This window comes from Lithobates pipiens, unplaced genomic scaffold, assembly GCF_037356315.1.
Source record: "Lithobates pipiens isolate NorthernLeopardFrog02 unplaced genomic scaffold, aLitPip1_a1.2 Scaffold_10, whole genome shotgun sequence".
Taxonomy (NCBI): Eukaryota; Metazoa; Chordata; class Amphibia; order Anura; family Ranidae; genus Lithobates; species Lithobates pipiens.
In genome coordinates this window covers 129,691,586-129,712,569 of record NW_027507686.1, presented here as the reverse complement: position 1 = coordinate 129,712,569, position 20,984 = coordinate 129,691,586, and the positions used below count along the sequence as shown (strand labels likewise).

The window sequence follows — 20,984 nt, the reverse complement described above, 5'->3', positions numbered from 1 at the left end:
CTTCAGTAAGGGCCAGTTCACATCACATGCAGTCTAGTGCGTTTTTTTTTTTTGCATACAAAACACATGGATATTAGGTTATATGGTTTCCAATGGCATAGTTCATACCAGTGCAGTCAGTTCCAGGGCTTGCCTGTTTCAGAAAAAAATGTAGAACATGCAACATTTTCCCTGCACTGGACTGATAGGAACGCAGTAAAATGCCACGAAAAATGCACTGGAACACATCAAAATGCACTGGTCCCCAGTCAGGGAAAAAAAAATCAGGAAAAGAAGAAAAAAAGCATCTGGAATGCACCCAGAAACGCATTAAAAACGCACATGCATAAACTCATCCAGAACAGAACTGGAGTGCGTTTTTGTGGTGTGAACCAGCCCTAAGACAAAAATTGCTTTTTTTTTTGTGCATAAAAACATATGTAATGGAAACATCTATTTAAAAAAACAAATGATCCTTTGACTGAAATGTATTTGTGTCTGTGAGATTATCAGTTGCGACACAGTAATTAGAATCTTCTTCTTCCTCTCACTGGTCATGCCCATTGTTTGCCATGGTGCGCTATGCATGATGCAGGTCAGCATCTCCCTGGTAGGGGGCCCAGGAGCCCATGATGCTGTTAAGGTGGTACTGCCTATGAAAGGCTACTGGTACCTTGACTGGATCGCCAGCTTTAGGTCCCCTGCCACTCTGTACATCGCCAAGCTTGGTGCTCCTCCACATGGGTATGCCTACATTAATGTTGCATCAAAAATATGGCTGGCCATCTGTAAGCCTGTGGGCCACATAATCTCTAATTGCCCGGGGGGGCCATGAGTTGTCAGTCTGCCCCTGTTTCCTAAAGTAAGTTTAAGCTAGTAGTAATCACTAAGTTACCTATATTAGAAAAATGATGCTTGTTTATTCATATATTTCTTGGTGGAAACGTTCTGGGAAGATTCCTTCAATGGAAGATTAGCCCACCCTGAAAATTTTCTACCAGAATATTTTTCAAACAATAAAAAAATGTAAATAGGGCTTTATTAACCCCCCTGGCGGTATTCCCGAGTCTGGCTCGGGTGAAAATTTTGTACCATTAGCGGTAACCCCCGAGCCAGCCAGGGAGAGCTTACTTACCTTGTCCCCTGGATCCAGCGATGTCCCCCTGCTGCACGAGCAAGCCGTCCTCCGCTCAATCTATCATGGAGCCGAGCTCTGTTTGCTGCGAGCGTTGTGACGCACGGGGATAGAGAACGGCGCCAAATTCAAAAAGTGAAACACACACATTACATACAGTATAATGTAATCTTACAGATTACATTGCTGTATGTAATTATTTCACATCCCCTTTGTCCCTAGTGTTCTTCCAGTGTCCTGCATGCAGTTTTATAATATAAAAACTGTTCCTTATGCCTGGAAACTGGAGATTGTCCCTAGCAACCAAAACTGTCCCTTTACATCAAAAAAGGTTTTAGACCAGCTAGAAAACAGCGATAATAAATTAGAATCACTCGCAGAATTGAGAGATAGTGATTTGTGGGGAGATCCGTCATCAAATACTGAAAAGTTATGACAGTGACAATTCTGCAACTGAGCAAATTTCAGTGTTTTTGATTTGATTACATTATTGAATATTTTTTATTATTATTATATTATTATTTGGTATAATTATTTATAGTTATTTATTATATTATAATTTATGATTTCATTTTTCAAACTTTATCATACCCGGTATGTCTGCTAGACTGGTTTGGACAGATTTAAGTGAGTTATTCCTAAAACGCCACCTGTTTTCATAAAAATAAATAAATAAATAAATAAATATCACCTAACCTAATCAAAATAAAACATACATATAAGAAAAAATGTGCAATCACAATAAATAGTGCAAAATTAATAATAAAGTGACTATAGTGCAAAAACGCATATAGCATGCGATAATAATCCACACTCAGATGAACATTCATCTGAGTGTGGATTATTATCGCATGCTATATGCGTTTTTGCACTATAGTCACTTTATTATTAATTTTGCACTATTTATTGTGATTGCACATTTTTTCTTATATGTATGTTTTATTTTGATTAGGTTAGGTGATATTTATTTATTTTTATGAAAACAGGTAGCGCTACATAATTCTTTATTTATTTAACCACTTCCCACCCGGCCAATGCATATATACGACCGGGTGGGAGCCGTCTACTCCTGATAGGACGTTCAGGAATGTCCTTCAGAAGTAGCGGGATCGCGCGCGCGCGTGCCCGCGCAGCGGCGCGATCCCGATGTGCTCGTGTCACCCGGACACGGCACATCTCAGATCGGCAGGAGGGCTCTGTGATTGGCCCTCCTGATCACATGACGGCCGTGTCCAATCACGGCCGTCATGTGATGTAAACAAACAGCCGGTTGCTAGGCAATCGGCTCTCCTCTCCTCACACGGAAGTCATCGCTGAGTAGAGGAGAGCAGAACGCTGCAGCCGGCTGATGATCAGTGAGTATGAGCTGTTTTTTACAGCTTTTTACTCACTGATCATCAGTCTAGTGTCAACACACAACACACCACACAGTACAAACACAGTCCCCACATATGTCCCCAAAACACACATGTCCCCAAAACATACATGTCCCCAAATAATAAAAACACATGTCCCTAATAATAAAAACATGTCCCCCACATATGTCCCACTAAAATCACATGTCCCAATGATTATCTGCACACATATGTACGTGATCACCTGCACACATATGTACATGATCATTTGCGTACATATGTCCCTGATCACACAAACCAATTATTATACACTTAACGGAATTTTTTTTACCAAAAACATGTAGCAGAATACATTTTGGCTTAAATTTATGCCAAAATTTGATTTTATTGGATTTCTTCTCAAATAGAAAAAAGAAAATATTGTTTTTTTTCCAAATTTCCGCTTTTTTTGCGCTAATATCGCAAAAAATAAAAAACAGAGTCGTGAATAAATAACACCAAAATAAAGCTCTATTTGTGTGAACAAAATGATAACAATTTCATTTGGGTACAGTGTAGCATGACCGCGCAATTGTCATTGAAAGCGCTAGAGCGATGAAAGCTGAAAATTGGGCTGGGAAGGAAGGGGGTGAAAGTGCCCTGTATTGTAGTGGTTAATAGTTAATGCTGAGCTTCCCGTAAGTTTTATTTACACTAGTTTGGCTTGATAGGGATAGTAATTTGGGGTTGTGCGCATTAGTATCTTTATTTACAATATAAAACGCCAAATTTCCATGCAAAATAATGGTACCGCTTTCAGCACCTACAATCTTAAATACCGCCAGGGAGGTTAAAGTAGAACTAAAGCCAAAACTTTGGATAGCGTAGGAGAGAGTGATACCCCTTGCCTTTTTTTTTATACTTTCACTCTTGGTGATAACAGTGAACAGGACAAATAGAGAGGGTGATTCTCCCCTATGGAGACACAGACAGCAATAAAAACCCAAAAGGTGTTCTAATCCCTCTGCACTCACAAAAAACAAAAAATATTGGTCTTTATTTACTAAAGGAAAATCCACTTTGTACTGCAAGTGCACTTGGAAGTGCAGTCACTGCAGATCCGAGGGGGACATGCAAGGAAAATAAAAAACAGCATTTTTGCTTGTACATGATTGCATAATAAAATCAGCAGAGCTTCCCCTCATTGCAGATCTTCCCCTCAGATTTACAGTGACTGCACTTCCAAGTGCACTTGCAGTGCAGAGTGGATTTGCGTTTAGTAAATCGTCCGTATTGTCTTTAGTTTTACTTTAATACCAGCTGTATATCAAAATGAATTATAACATTTTAATTATGTTTTGTAAATTACATGTGTCTATATTTAGCAATAACCGCATTGTTTTTGTAACTGTATTTTCGGTTTAAATCATTTTGCACTTTTTAACGTTAAAGCACAAGTCCAGGAAAATTTTAAAAAAAGGCCTTGCAGTGGACAGCCCTGAGTTGCAAGGGTTAAATGCTCACTATGCCTAGGCAGGATTGTACACAAAGGGAGTAAATACTTACCTTGCTCCTGACTCCAGCAGGGTCCCCCTTGTATTGCAATCGTTCCCCTAACTGTGACAGGTTTTGGTCAAACTTCAGCCCACTCAGGGCATACCCCAAAATTGTGAGATGGGAACGAGGGACGCCTATTAGCAAAAGTATGTAGGCATAGGACACACCCCCTGCCACGCCGCTTAAAAAGCGAATTATACAAAAAATTTGGTAAACCCACAAGTGTGTATTTTACCACTACTATCCCTTTATATTTTGAAATTTACAAATGCAGCAATTTAGAAATTGGATGAAAAGTTTAGCCCCGGGAAACACTTTTTGAAAGATAAAAAGTGCATTTCATATACAACTGTTTACCCCTTCCTTACCATAGCACTTTTTGCGATTTGGCACTGTGTTGCTTTAACTGACAATTGTGCGGTCGTGTGACGTTGCACACAAACAAAATTGACGTCATTTTTTTCCCACAAATAGAGCTTTCTTTTGGTGGTATTTGATCACCTCTGCGGTTTTTAATTTTTGCGCTATAAACAAAAGAAGAGCGACAATTTTGAAAAAAAACACAATATTTTTTACTTTTTGCTATAATAAATATCCCGTTTAAAAAAAAAATGTTTCCCTCAGTTTAGGCCGATATGTATTCTTCTACATATTTTTGGTAAAAAAAAATTGCAATAAGCGTACATTGATTGGTTTGCACAAACGTTATCGCGTCTACAAAAAATTAGGCAGCACAGTGGTGTAGTGGTTAGCACTCTCACCTAGCAGTAAGAATGGTCGCTGGTTCAAATCCCAACCATGACACTACCTGCCTGGAGTTTGCATGTTCTCTCTGTGCCTGCGTGGGTTTCCTCCGGGTACTCCGGTTTCCTCCCACACTCCAAAGACATGCAGGTAGGTTAATTGGCTTCTGTCCAAAATGGGCCCTAGTATATGAATGGGAACCTTGGATTGTGGGCTCCTTGAGGGTAGGGACTGATGTGAGTGTGCAATGTACAGGGATAGGGACAATTGTAGACACTCACTCAGGATGGACTGGTGTCTTTATTCAACCTAACTAACTATGAAAATAGGGGATATATTTATGGCATTTTTTTTTACTAATAATGGCGGCAATCTGCGATTTTTTTCCATGACTGCAACATTGTGGCGGACATATCGGACACTTTTGACACATTTTTGGGACCATTCACATTTACACAGCGATCGGTGCTATAAAATTGCACTGATTACTGTGTAAATGTGACTGCTGGGAAGGGGTTAACACCAGGGGGCGCTGCAGGGGTTAATATGTTCCCTATGGGAGTGATTCTAACTGTGGGGGAGGGGACTCACACGCACCAGCCCCCTAGGCGGCCGGGAATGGGACAACATCATATGACGCCCACCCAGGATGGGAGATCCCATCTGCGGGCATCATATGACTATGGATGGGTAGGGAAGTGGTTAACAAAGGGTTAAACATTTGGAAGCTAGGCTTCTCCATTGTATGTTAATGGAAACAGTCCCCAGCTTTTCTATTGAGACAGATTGCAGCAATTTTCCTGGAGGAATTCTTGCAGTCAGTCAGTTATAACTCCTTCACAAAAAAAAAAAAAAAAATCTAAAATGTAAAACATATTTTAAAACTGTGGGTAGGTATGCTGTGTAAATGTGAATACATACCAAACATATACTGGGGTTTTCCCAAATAGTGTAGGTATAAATTGTAAATGTGTAAATGTACTTTACAGCAATGTTTATTGTGATTTTCAATGTAACTTTAAATACTTGCTATTACATATTTTTGTTAATGTATTAAATACAGGTACTTACAGATTAGCCATTAGAGGGTGCAAACAGTCCATTTTCAATCACTTTTAAAGTATAACTGTTTTGGATAGAGGGTAGCGGAATTAGAACGCTTGTCAGTTTTTATTGCTGTCTGTGCTCCCATTAAGGAGATTCACCTTCTCTATGTGTTCTGTTTTCCATTATCATTGAAAGTGAAAGTAAAGGAAAATCCCAAATTTTGGGTTGTCTCCAGAAAAGTAATAGAGAGGAAATCTTCCAATGGGGACACTAGTTCTGGTGACCAGGGGGTCCCTAAGGAATTTCCTTAAAGTGGGGTTGCACACACAAAGAAAAATCAATAATATTCCTAAAAAAAAAAAAAAACATTTGGAATTTTTTTTTTAACTCACCTCTAAATGGCTGTTGCTAGGGGGTCCCTCGTAGTCTGCCTCCTTTAGTGCCTGGGCGCCGACTGTGTGAAGCCACAGCGGGGCACCCACAGTTACAATGCCGGCGCCGCTGAACTGAGGGGGAGACGAGTGGGGCTACGATCCCCGCTGGACTGATTATTAAAAGTCAGCAGCTGCAGTATTTGTAGCTGCTGACTTTTACTTTTTTTTTTTTTTTAAATGGGCACACCACTTTAATTTTCAGGGATTTCCTATCACTTTGTGTTTGGCTATGGGACAGGAAGTGAAGGGAAATCTCTGCAATGGGACAAAGATGGCAAACAAAAAAACTGACAGAGGTTTTAACCCTTCTTTGCTCTATCAAAAATGTAAAAAATTATTTTGCTTATAGTTCTACTTTAACCATTGTTGAGATAAGATATTTAGCAGAAAGGAAACACAATTTTCCAAAAGGTGAACCAAATCAGTGAGTTATTCTCAATTCCCAACATTCAGGTTTTACACTCAATATTTCCCTCGATTGTTACTATCTTGGGGATGACATAAATGTTTAGCTTTTAAGGCTTTTTTGGGTAACTAGTATATATAAATTGCATGCTGATACCTGAAGGTAGATGGAAATATATATTGCCTACTGAATTTATGGTGTTGAAACACACAATAAAGGTTACTGAGCATTATTTAGATATATTTTTATTTTTTATGTGAGTAGGGATGAGATGAGCTGTCCTAGTTATGGTTTTAATAGTTCAAAGAAGTTTGGATGCCAAAACCCGAACCCTATTAACCTCCCTGGCGGTACGATTATTTCGGATTTTAGGTGCTAAAAGCGGTACCATTATTTTGCATGAAAATTCGGCGTTTTATATTGTAGTCCTGTAATTCTTAGGAATAACTCTCTTAAATCTGTCCAAACCAGAGTCTAGCAGACATCCCGGGTATGATAAAGTTTGAAAAATGAAATCATAAATTATAATATAATAAATAATTATAAATAATTGTACCAAATAATAATATAACAATAATAAAAATTATTCAATAATGTAAGCAAATCAAAAACACTGAAATTTGCTCAGTTGCAGAATTGTCACTGTCATTACTTTTCAGTATTTGATGACGGATCTCCCCACAAATTGCTATCGCTCAATTCTGCAAGTGATTCCAATTTATTATTGCTGTTTTCTAGCTGGTCTAAAACCATTTTTGATGTAAAGTGACAGTTTGGTTGCTATGGACAATCTCCAGTTTCCAGGCAGAAAGAACAGTTTTTATTATATAAAACTGCATGCAGGGCACTGGACAAACCACTAGGGACAAAGGGGATGTGAAATATTTACATACAGCAATGTAATCTGTAAGATTACATTATACTGTATGTATACTGTGTGTTTCACTTTTTGAATTTGGCGCCGATCTCCGTCCCCGTGCGTCACAACGCTCGCAGGGAACGGAGATCGGGTCCGTGATAGATTGAGCGAGACACGGCTCGCTCGTACAGCGGGGAGACAACGCTGGATCCGAGGGAGAAGGTCAGTAAACCTCCTCCTGGATCCAGCGATGCAGTCCCAAATCTGGCTCGGGGATACCGCTTTTGGTATAAAAATTCCACCCCGAGCCAGACTCGGGAATACCGTCAGGGGGGTTAAAATCAATGACAAATCTGTCAAATGAAAAATGCCCATTTTCTGGGCTAATAGGCACAAGGCTGTCAAAAAATAGCATGGGGTGGACAATGCTCTGGAAAACATGTAACAGTGAATAAAAAAAAAAAAAATCCTATTTGACTGACAGATAGCAGTGTTGTTTAAAGTACTGATATTTACAAAGGAAAAATCATTTTAAAATTGCTAGCAAATTACAGTCTGCTTCTACCTTCAAAAAAAGAAAATTGCCCACTGACCCCAAAATACATAGCAGTGTGATATGAGGGACTTTTGGATGAGTATGTGTGCTGGTTTTCTTTTAAATAAAGCCTTTTGTTGGCAATTTGCATGGCGCACCCCCCTCAAAAATGTTTTTTTTTTTAAATGCATACCAGCCCCTAAATCAAAGCATGCATTCTGGCTGGTTAGGAAACAGAGGGAGGAGGAGCTTAATAAAGGAGGATTAATAAAACTAAAAACAATCTGCACAGTCCACTATCTGTGTGAAAATGTGAAATCATAAACTGTCAAGTTGCCAGCTAAACACTGATAGAGTGGATATTATGCTATACGTGTTACATCCGGTCAGCTGAACTTCATCAGTAGGAACAGAGCCAACGCCATCAGCATGCTTATAGAACATCCCAGAGTGTTGCCATGGCTGAAGCATAAACAATAACACTCAAAGCCAGAAGTGACATCCTCAGAGGGCCGTGGTCGCTGTGTGTTAACTGGCCCTCTGAGTATGTCAACACTCAAGTTATGTTATATAAGCATGCTGATGGCTTCGGCTCTGTTTCTCTATTTGCAGCTACTCACTATTCTGCCATTTTGAGATTGCTGAACGGTGAGAGACCAGTACATTCAAACAGGGGCATGCCTAATGTAATATACACGCTCTTGAGAGTTTATCCTTGTGAGTGTTTTTATACCCATTGCTTTTATAATTAAAGAGATTGTAAACCTCTCTGTGGAAGTTGTACCTATAGGTAAGCCTAGAAATGTGCGCTGTTTAGGAGATATTGACTGTGATGATGATGTCATCAGCGCATGTGCTGTGAAGAAACCGCACCCCTGCCGTTTCTTTATGCACGGGAGTGACGTCACATGGCTCCGGCCAGTCACAGAGCCGGAGTCCGTGGCCCCAAAAAGGAAGAGAGGCGAATCGCCCTTATCAACGTCACTTCCAGTTTCTTGGTTTTCTTGGAAGTCACAACTTGGAGAGACGACGAGTCTATTGAGTTGGCTGTACATGTTGGTGCTGACTTATAGCACCTGTAAATGTAAGTGGGCATTTGCTATTCACTTGCTGGGACATTTACGTTAATAAACTTACTGCACTATGATATCCACTATGCTTCTCCCAAGCTTTTATTGTGCATCAATGTAAGGAGACATCTTTGGCGCTGAGACTCATTCCCTTCAGATATATGGTTGTACAAGGGAATCTGATTGTCATAAGACTTACTATATTTGGGTTTCTGGTGAGTTTGCATTTCTCACATATGGTTGATGGTTGAGCACGGACAAGACTCACTATTGCACATATATGTCACATAAATGTCATTACCACAGTGATCATAATATCCTGTGAGGACTTTCCTTGCCTTAACCCATGTAATTGTGTTACTGCAGAATTTACTTATTTTTAGACTGAATGATGTTGTCCTATTGTTTATGTTATTTGAGTTAGTGTCTTATTTTTATATTGTGTTACTCAGGATTGTGTATATAGAGGTTTTCTATCTATTTTATTTTCTATTGGTTGAACTAGGTGAACTTGTGTTTTTTTAAAACTTGACTATGTATTCTCATGGAGCGGTCTAACTTATAAACATCCTGAATCTTCTAAGAAGGTTTAGCTTAAAGCAAGCTGGGCCTCATAGGAAGGTAATTATCCAAATATGACCTTATTACTGTGGTTGGATTGTACAAATAGAAGCCATCAATTATTATTGTATATTATTATGTTGTAAAAACAGCTTATGTTGAAAGATTGTGCTTCCAGCGCCTTGAATGCCCCTGCACCTGCCAGTTAAGGGATTTAGTGCTGCTGGCATATGGTGGGCTCAATAGTAGACAGCCAATTCAATATTTTATGTAAATATTACTTTGATGTATATAGGAAAGAAATATAGTCATATTTTGATATGAAATGAATTACCGTGATTACTGTGTTGTTTAATGTAATGTTTTTGATTACCGGTACTTTAGATCTTATCCTGTAAAACTGATAAAGCAGAGAATATTGTATCTTTGAAAAACATCAAGTATGGTGATCCCAAGCTTGCTGCAATACCATTTTTGATACATACTAGCTGATACACATACGTGAAGCCATCGTGCTCAGTTGTCAAGGTTATTCATTGTAAACATCAAAAATTCTAGGGTTCTAAAAGACCTAGGAACACCACATGGAAGTTATGGGGTTGATTTTATGAAGGTAAATGGACTGTGGACTTAGAAAGTGCAATTGCACTCTGAAAGTACAATTGTTCCAGATCTTAGTAAATTAGTTAAAGCTTCACCTTGCAAAGCAAACCCAATTACATGCAAGGATTTCTATTTTTTTTTTAAAGCAAAAACACTTGCAGAGTGAAACTGCACTTCCAAAGTGTACAGTATAATTGCCTTTTGTAAATCAACCCCTTTGTGTACTAAATATGATGTACTAAATTGATCAGTTTTTTCATGCTGTTTTTTATGCGCTTATGGAAGAGCTGTCTTTACTTTAAAAAAATGTTTTTATATTAACCACTTCAGCCCCAGACGATTTTACCCCCTTCCTGACCAGAGCACTTTTTGCGATTCGGCAACGTGTGGCATGGCTACCAAACAAAATCAATGTCCTTTTTTTCCCACAAATAGAGCTTTTTTTGGTGGTATTTGATCACCCATTATGGCGGACACATCAGACATTTTTTACACATTTTTGGGACCTTTGTAATTTATACAGCAATCAGTGCTATACAAATGCACTGATTCATGTGTAAATGACACTGGTAGTGAAGGGGTTAACCACTAGGCAGGGTAAGGGTTAAGTGTGTCCTGGGGTGTGTTTCTAACTGTATGCCATTCTGCTGACATACATCGGCGTGCGCCGGTTGGTAGGTGGTTAAGAAGGAAAAAACCACAGCATGTCTTTCCCTGTATAATAATTTTAGTTTACTAACATTCACTCTGCTGGGTAAACAGACTCTTCTCCCGCAGGGGTAACAAAATAAATGTGTGTATATGTATGGTCAGCCTAAAGACTCAGAAACCTCATGCCTTCCATACTTTATCCTAGAATTACATGTTTTTTGATAAATAGGGCTGTAAACCAAACTGCTATGGGATTATCATAGCTAAGTATGTATTTTTCTAAGACTAAGGCTGGCCATACATTATACAATTATCTTGTACAATGTTCATTTAGATTTACCAAAACCATATAATATGAGGTCAAACCTAAAAACTTTCCATTTAAATGCAATCAGGCAGGCCCTTGCACTATATAGTTGAAGGTAAATATACTAGAAAATGAATAAGAAAATTGATTAATGTATGGCCATCTTAAGCTCCTCAACTAATCTAAACCAAACACAAACACCAACTGCTACTCCTGGCCTTAAGTTTGTGCTTAGTAGCCAGGGGCGTTTCATGAAATTTGTGGGCCTGTGTGTAGGGTCTTAAATTGGGCCCCAGACACAGAGGAGAAGAAAATACTGCAAGCTCAAAGGCAAAAATGTGTGTGTGGTCTATATTGTGCCAATTGTTAAGTGTGGCTTAAAGCTGGGTGGTTAAAAAGAGTCTGAGATGACTTATAAAGTGTATATAGTGTATAAATACATTTTTAAAACCGAGTTCACCTGCTGGTGGCACTGTGGTGCTCTGGGCTGATTGTTGCAGTACGAGAGTCCACCAACAAGCCCCAGTAATCACTTCCAAATGGCCTCAGCTGCTAGCAGCACATATAATGCTTTTCCTGTGTTTTGATTGCCATTCTTGCTGCCAGATCCTTATGCCTGTTCATCCTGCTCCTGAGCTAGCCTTGCATCCTGTACCCTGCTGCTTACTCCTGCTTCTTGTTCCTGCATTTAGTCCTGATTCCCTGCTTCCTTGCTACCCTGGTATTCCCTGTTACTCGTGTCCCTCATTTTGTATATAGTTAGTTTTTAGGTCTCTGTTAGGTTAATTAGTTATTTTGTCACTAGGGTTTGTTCATGTTTACTGTTTGCTGTTGTGTGATTGTCTTTTGTATCACTGTAAATAAATCTCACTTTAAAGATTTATAAATTTTCCCGTCCCAGTTTTTTTTATGTAGCTACATATATCTGGTCATTCCAGCCGCTGACTCATGACATACTTGGATGAATGTAAGTCAGGGAATGAGGAAAGACAATGCTAAGGAGTTACTTCCATTTATGCCACGTGTGCAGTATGTAACCCAAAAAAATACAGCACTATTCTTCAATAAAATATTGATAAATAAAATTATGTGAAAAAAGAAATTATATACCGTGAGTGCAGCAGCAACTTATTAAGTGAGATACCCACAAACCAAATCTTAGTTAATTTTCAAAAAGCTGCGCTAAAAATGATCCAAAAATTATTTGTGAAAAATAAAGTACTAAAAAACAATATCAAACAATATTATACCAAACTCTAATTAAAAGAATGTGTATATTCAAAAAATAATAATATTCAAAAAAAATTTATCCATATCACCATCTACACACAAAAAAGTTCATTTCATATAGAAACATAGATTCTTTTTGATTGTAGTTTCCACCGTGAAACACACCACACCGGTAAAGGAAAAAAGGTGTCTTCAAAGATGCAGAAAACAGAACTCCACCACCAATATCACTGCCCCTGGAAGACGTCAGTTGTGACGAAACGGCGTAGGGAGGAGTGGCGTATTGACGTCACCGCGTTCCACGTTGAACCCGGAAGCAACGGGCAGCGTTCACGAAGCCGGCCGGCAATATTGTTGTTTGTAACACAGCGAACTGTTTTCTCAGTTGGATGTAAGTGCAACCTTTTATTTATTTATTAAACGTAAGAATTTACTACACTATGGCGACCCTTCTTGTTTCTGTATGTACCGGGCAATGAGTGGTGTGGCCGTAGGACCAGTCCAAACTTCTGAACAGAGCTTTATCCTCCTGGTGGTCCATGCGCAGAAGGAGTGCTTTCTTATTGTGGCCATATCTGGTCTCTGTGATGGGACCAGTCTAGCTGGTAAGCGGCAGTGATATTGGTGGTGGAGTTCTGTTTTCTGCATCTTTGAAGACACCTTTTTTCCTTTACCGGTGTGATGTGTGCAGTATGTGTCAGGGCACAGTGGGCCTCCCTTCCCTTGGGGACCTGTGTGCCCTGCACACATGGATGATATGCCACTGCTAGGAACTCTCCATCATAAAAGAAACCCTTGTTCAGCCTCTAAAGGGTACGCTCTGTGAGTCAGCCTCTGAGACCCAGCTACCCAAGCTAACCCCTAGATTTAATGTTTAACTATAGCTTTTTTATATTAGTTCCCAATCTTGTTGCCAAGGACCCCAATACTCTGGTCTTTAGGCCTAGACACATTTCTGTGTTATCAAGTTTGTTTCTTTATCAGTCTCTAAAGTTTCACATTCACCACCAAAAACCCTGGATATTAAATATTCCATTCAGCCAGTTCAAAAAATTATTAGAAACTGTACCTTCAATAACAATTTTAACAATTACAGGATTAACCCCACTTTTAAGTACACAATGGGGTTTATTTACTAAAGCTGGAAAGTGCAAAATCAGGCTCCCTTCTTCATAGAAACCAATGAGCTTCCAGGTTTTATTACAAAGCTTAATTGAACAAGCTGGGGTTAGACACTCATTTGTTTCTATGCAGAAGTGAGCCTGATTTTGCACTTTCCAACTTTAGTAAATAAACCCCATTGTGTATTTAAAAGTGGGATATGCCTGTATTCATAGCCAATAACGATTCTTGCAACTTAGCTGTAATATGTTTGATAAAACTCAAATTTTGAGGAAACATCCCTGGGGAAACATGTTTTTTGACCCGTGTTACCCCAAGAAGGGGGAAAAGCCATTTTCCCTCACAAGAGATGACCTTATTTCTTTCACTACCTGGAGAAGGAGTATCTTTCGACTTTTACCATAGAATACCCTAATCAGCTCAGAAAACAATATTATTTCTTCTTAGTGGAAGAGCATTTCCTCAAATTATTGAATGAGATGTCAATGACACCTAACAGTGAATAGAAAGGGGACAAAGATAGGTAAGCAACTCTTACATACATGCACTTTCTCCCACCTTTCAGTCCACTAAGTACCATTTGCACTTCTATTCACTGTATCTGCTATTTCGTTCAACCTCAATATCTACTCCAGGTTCTGCCTACTTCCCCATACTGTCCACCCTCTGTCCACTCAACTTCTGTTTAGTGTATTTGGATGTGTAAGAAGAGGATTGATCTAGAGCCCACTCCTACTCACAAAATGCTACCACTTCACTTATTCATAAAAGCAGAGAAAGTTGATCAAGACAGGACTATGGTGTCTGTTTATGAAGCAGTGAAATCTATTCACTGCTTCATTCTCCGGCATTCACAGAGGAGCTCTTTCTCCTCTGTGTGCCTGTTTATGAAGCAGAGTAGATCGCTTCACCTTCAGAGGAGTGAAGCGATCTACAAACGCTTCCAACACTGGAGAACGGCCCCTAATACTGGAATCTCGTGAGACCTTACGAGATTACAGTACTAGAAAATCACAGAAACACAAAGATGCCAGTTTATTAAGCAGTGATAAATTATCACTGCTCAATACACTGACAGACGGTGTGGTTAATGCTAGTAAAATAAAGAGTCCCCCTACATTATATATATATATATATATATGTATACACACACACATTATATACACATGTATATACATACACATTTTATATATCTATCTATATATATATATATATATATATATATATATATATATATATATATATATATATATATATATATATATATGTATACACATAAATATGATAGGGGGACATGGTTACAGTGTTGGAGGGTCTGAACGAGGTATAAGGAAGTTAAAAATCATCTTCTTTCCTCCTCAGATCCCCCCAGATTCTCTCTTCACTCCCCGATTCACCACCTCTGAGTTGGTGAATCGGGGGGTGTGAATTCTGACACAGATCTCCAGTGAAGCGCTCAGATCGCAGCTTCATAAACTGGCCGTTACTGTGTCAGTCTATGAGAATTCTCCATGTGTGGAGATAATTGCGGGAGAACAAGTTCAAACACTGCTCCCCGATTATCTCTGGTTCATAAACTGTTTATGGGCTGTGATCAGCGGCGATCCTCTGGATCACTGCTGATCACTGCTTCATAAACGGACACCTAAGCATACTGCAACTCAAAGCTTCCTTCTCATGGCAACAAGTACTCTTCTATCCTATATAGGAAACCAATGTAAAACATGTAGCATGGCATTAGCAGTTAATACAGACAGCTTAGGATTTTGCACATCTCACTTAGAGCAGTAGTACTCATCACAATTTGAGAATAGCTGTGCAATTACATTCTTAAATATTTACCACCGCTGACTGTGATCTGGTCAAGTGCAAGTAAGCTAATTCAGAACACCTACAGATGTATCTTAATTTTATCGTAATTTTAATGCATGCAAACCCTTGTCATAATAAATATTAATCATCCGTTCAATATATTTTTCACACTGTAATTAAATAAAATATGGTTTTGATTAAATATATTGTTCCCTGATGACATTGTGTATTCTTTGCATAGCAAAGTTGTCAGTATTCAGATTTGTTTGTGTATATACGTTATGTGACCACAAATGTGTTAGATAGCATGCATAAACAAAAAAAAACATTATTTGTTTCATTAATATTGATGATACTTTTCCATGGAAAACAATGACAATCATTAATTATAAAAATAATATTTAAATTGCCATAAACATTGAAAAAGTAACTGCATACATTTCTTCAATCTCAATCTGCATTTTTCCTGGGAAACAAAATGTATGCTTGGCAATATGCAATATTCAGTTACCGATATACTGTATGTACTTCACTTTAGTGGCTTTGGATGTGCATAGTTATGCAATTATGCATGAGCTTTAAATGTACATGTACATACAGTATGTATCACTTTCCACATCTCTGTGGCATTAGTATATATATATATATATATATATATATATATATATATATATATATATATATATATATATATATATATATATATATATATATATATATATATATATATTGACAGTCCAGTAAGTGAACTTGAGGCTTTAGCAAATCAGGCCCTAAACGTTATATAATATATAAAGTGCAATTATTATGGAATAATACGTTTGTTTTTTCTATTATTAAATGCCACATTACTTGGTGCGTTAAGACTGTCAAGTGAAACATTACTTGATGAATTATTTAAATTTAAATGTATCTATTTTTGTCTAACAACACATTTCAAAAGTAAATTTGACTTTTTTTGGTGAACTGCAGAATGGCAAAATCCCATGAAGTTGACAGATAAAGTGGTCATGCATTCTATGCAAGAGGTAAAAAAACCTTCTGTGTTCAGCAGCCCACCAACCCTCCCTAATACTTACCTGAGCCACCTCTCGATCCAGTGATGTCCAGGACAGCCTTGCCTCTCCAGGGACTCCCACTCCTGGTTATCTTTTGGCAGCAGCAGGAGCCATTGGCTCCTGCTGCTGTCATTCACAGTCAGTGAGCCAATCAGGAGACAGAGGGGACGGAGCCAAGCCACAGCTCCTTGTCTGAAAGGACACACAGAGCAGTGGCTTGGCTTGGGTGTCCCCATAACAAGCTACTTGCTGTGGTGGTACTGGGTAGGAGAGAGGGGCCAGAAGTGCCAATGTGGAACCCCAGAAGAAGAGGATCTGGGCTGCTCTGTGCAAAATAACTGCACAGAGCATGAAATTAGAATTACATGTTTTTTAAAAAAATTTTTTATTTTTAAAAAGGAGACTTTAGTCATTTTAAGTTTATATTGGGCCTCACTTTACCTTATAAACTGTAATTGCATGAACAATAATACTTAAAGTGGTAGTAAACCCAAAAGCAAATATTTACTATATTGCAGTGTACAAATTCTTAGATGTGATTGCTACATTTGGTTGTTTTGTTTTTTTTAAGCTTTCTTTCTTTTATTTTTACCTGGTGATCTGGCCAAAAACAATTGTTGTTTTTCAACAGAACAAGCTCTACTGCAAGTGTATCAATTAAGAGTGTTGACAAAAAACATTTACCTTTGGCAGGGTGCTAACAATGATTAATTTGTTTTTATTTATATAAAACCTTTATCCCAAAAGAAGAAAAAAACAAAACATTACTGTAACTACATGTGTAACTGCAGTATGGTTTAAATGTGTTAGTGTATCAAAATCTGCTTGTACGTCCAACACTCCCCACCCTCCAGACTAACAATGCTGCTGTCTGCTGTGTCAATGTGCTCCTTCCATCAGAGTGTGGGCATGCTAATATAGGAGGTGAATTATGGGCCAAATCACTAGAATAACACAGACCGAAAAAAGCCTAAAAAAGGACACTATAGCAGCCACCACATCAAATGATTGGTAAACTGCATTATAATACATTTTTGGTTCTGGGTTTATTATGCTTTAAACTGCTATAATGCATTAAGTGTATGTGAATCTTTCAAGTTATTTGACTTTATTCATTTCATTATAGGTATGTATAAACAATATTAGTCATTTGAGTGATTAATTGATTACAGCAATTACAAATGGCCTTTACTGATGCTAAACTAATAGACTCCTATTACATATGTATGTCTGGTCCTTGATACCCTACTGAGACTTTCAGTATTCTTTACTGCCCTCAAATGAGCATTTGAACTAACATTTACAACAATAAATATATAGCATGACTGTCATTTAAATAACAACCTGTGTCCTCACTGAGCTAAGCTTTGAAGTGTTTTCCAAAAGCATCTACAATATCTAAGCGTATTCACTTATATTTAAATGAATGTTTTCTTTTATGGCTGTGAATAAGCTTGAGAAACTGAGCTGAGCTACTGCAGAATTCACTTTTGCTTTTAAATGCATGCAATATTGCTCAGTAGTTTAAAATCAGTGGGGTTTTTGAACTGTTCATTTAACCTCTGACCTAAAGAGCAAAAAGCTACATAAAACCGTAAAGGAGACAGACCTCTTTACACCACTCTGTGTCTGCTTACTACAGGTCATTTTGCAACTATGACACAATGAAAGTTGATTTTGTATAACTGACACTCACTGGCTTTGTTGAAACATGGCAGTTTACCTCATTAGGGAATAGTTGCATGTCCAAATGTCCTTTTGATTATAATTGATTTGAATGTCATATTTGTTATTAACACCAAATGATCTAAGATGTGAAAGGCCCACACTATGACTTCCTCTACCACAACAATAGTAACAACATACTAAAAATTGTCCAAGTTATTTTTTGCCAAGTAAATAAAGATACTGTGTAACTATCAGCAGTAAATGACCATTCTAATTCTCTATAGGGGTGCCAACTATTGTTCCAAAAAAAAAAAAAAATTATATTATTTTTGGGATGTAGAACTTTTCTGATATTAATAACAATAATAATATGAATAATATAAGCAGAAGAATAATATGTTTATGGTTTGTGTTATTCATTATTTTTACTAGTTTCATTTTTGTTTTTTTTAATTCTCCTAAATCTGCAGAATGAATCTCAAAGATCTATAAATGTCTGACAAATTATTGTTAAAATAATAATAAAAAATAAAAATTCCCAGCAATGAGACAGTGAGAAGTCAGTTAGCCAGATAAATGTATCAGAAGTGACAGATGACTTGAAACAGTCAGTGATTCAGATCATGATAGGAAGATTTCTCATTAATGCCATTTTTAAATAATGTTTCAAAACAGTATCTACCAAACTGCTTTATGATGCACTGAAATCTCCCCCTGGCAATAGGAGCACATCAGCTGGATGGCTATGTTTCAATTATGACTTCTTAGCATTTATAATAGCCAACACTGGTTATTTCAGTACAAAGGTTATTTACACAACTAGATCAAATTATAATATTCAGAGATTTCTTTTTTAAGATAGATATTCTGGCCCAGTGAAACTGATTACTTTAAGCAACTATGATAGGAAAGTAAACAGAACGCCTTTTAGATGTTTGAATAGAATGCAAGTTTGAGTTTTCCAACAGCTAATTTTCCATGTTTTTTTTTTTATTATTATCTTTAATATTTCAGTTAATACATCAGGGTATATCAACAACCTACTAGCTAAATCTAAGGACAAAAGTCAGTCTTCTGTAAATACCAGGGTTTGAATCCAAAACCTCTCAAACTGTAACCCGCCCACCCTGTTGCCCCTACCCAATCCCCCCTTCCCAATCCCCCCCTTCCCAATCCCCCCCTTCCCATCATCCTTCTCAATACTGCCTCCTATATTTCAGATATTTCCTTTTCTATTGCAAAACAATAACCATATTGAATAGAGTTCAGTTTGTTTAGTGCTTATTTAAAGCTTTTTTCCCCCATATTAAAGTCTAAAATATATGGAAATCTTACAAAGTTCCTGATGAAATAAAGCTTCTTTTATTGATTCATGTCATTGGCCAGCCAATCAGATATTTCTCACATAGCCTTAATTTAATATCTGCTATTGTCTGTACCTCCTTTTCCTGCTCATGCACAATGTTTCACGTGTCCTAAAATTCTTCTGTTATGTAACACACTCCTCTCTGTACCCTCTCTATAAAGCCTGTCACTTTCAGTATTGGTTTACCCATCATAGACATGAGCCAACAAAATGAACATTTAAGGCTACTGCAAGTGCCAGCTGAAGCCAGTGAGCCATCCTCTGGCATACTGATCAATATTTTATAACATGAAAACATTCAGAGATCATTTGTATGTGTATTAGAGAAATTATATCCCTATGCTTACATGGCAAATATGTTGTTTATTCAGCTTCCAGTATTTTATGTCACTTGCTAAAATAACTATTAAACACACAAAAAAAAAAAAAGTTACAAGATAAAAATAATCAAAACAATATTGTTGCAGAGGTTAATATGCTTATTAATCTCTGCAACAATATTGTTTTTATTATTGTTATTCTGTAACTATTTTTTGGTGTGTGTGTGTGTGTGTGTGTGTGTGTGTGTGTGTGTGTGTGTGTGTGTGTGTGTGTGTGTGTTTAGTAGTTATTTTAGCAAGTGGCACAAAATACTGGAAGCTGAATAAACAACATATTTTTCATGTAAACATAGGGGTATCATTTGTTTTAACTCTAATACACATAAAATTGATACAATTTATACAAATATATATATATATATATATATATATATATATATATATATATATATATATATATATATATATATATATATATTTTGGATTGTATTTTATAACATGAGGAAGAGTTTATACATTATGAATTCCTACTGCAGAGGCTTTAGGTTGGCAAAGAATATGAAGTGCATATAAAACATGAACTCAAATTAGTGTCTGCCAATTAAACATGATTAATTAACCATACACTATATTAATTTTTTATTAAAATATATAACTTTAAAAGAAGTTTAGATTCTTAAGAAAATTATTATTTTTAATTGGGTCATAAGAATTATAACAATACAGGAATAATAACCCTCATCACTATGTAATTATACATTTTAGGTTTAAATTTAATAAAAAAAAAAATAAAAAAAACTTTTTAAGCTAATAAATGTTGAGCTCATTTGGGTTAATTAGCCCAACAAAAAGATTTACTTTGAATGGTTTCAGAGGAGGGATTATTCTTTATTATCCCTCCGTGTCATTTAGCTAAATAAGATCATTTGCTTCTGTATGGCAAGAACTTGATTTAAACATTAGGTTTTGTTAATCAACTATGTTCTTAAAAATTCTAAAAATCAAAGCAAACTACAAGAAGATGAAGGAGGACTCGTAAAAAGGGAGAAATGAGTGCTTATTAAATGCTATAAAGTCCGTTATCTTTCTATTCAGCCCTAGGGACTGCCATCATTTAGCAGATGTCACGGCAGCAATGCAGTACATCTGTGAAAAGTGTAACGAAGCATTAAAAAAATCCCACCGT

General features: G+C 37.2%; 1 protein-coding gene across 1 annotated transcript in view; it reads right to left on the bottom strand.

The window, feature by feature from the left end:
• The window catches only part of LOC143925697 (uncharacterized), a 93,287-nt gene that overhangs the window by 71,712 nt on the left and 591 nt on the right, over nt 1-20,984 (bottom strand). The window lies entirely within an intron of this gene.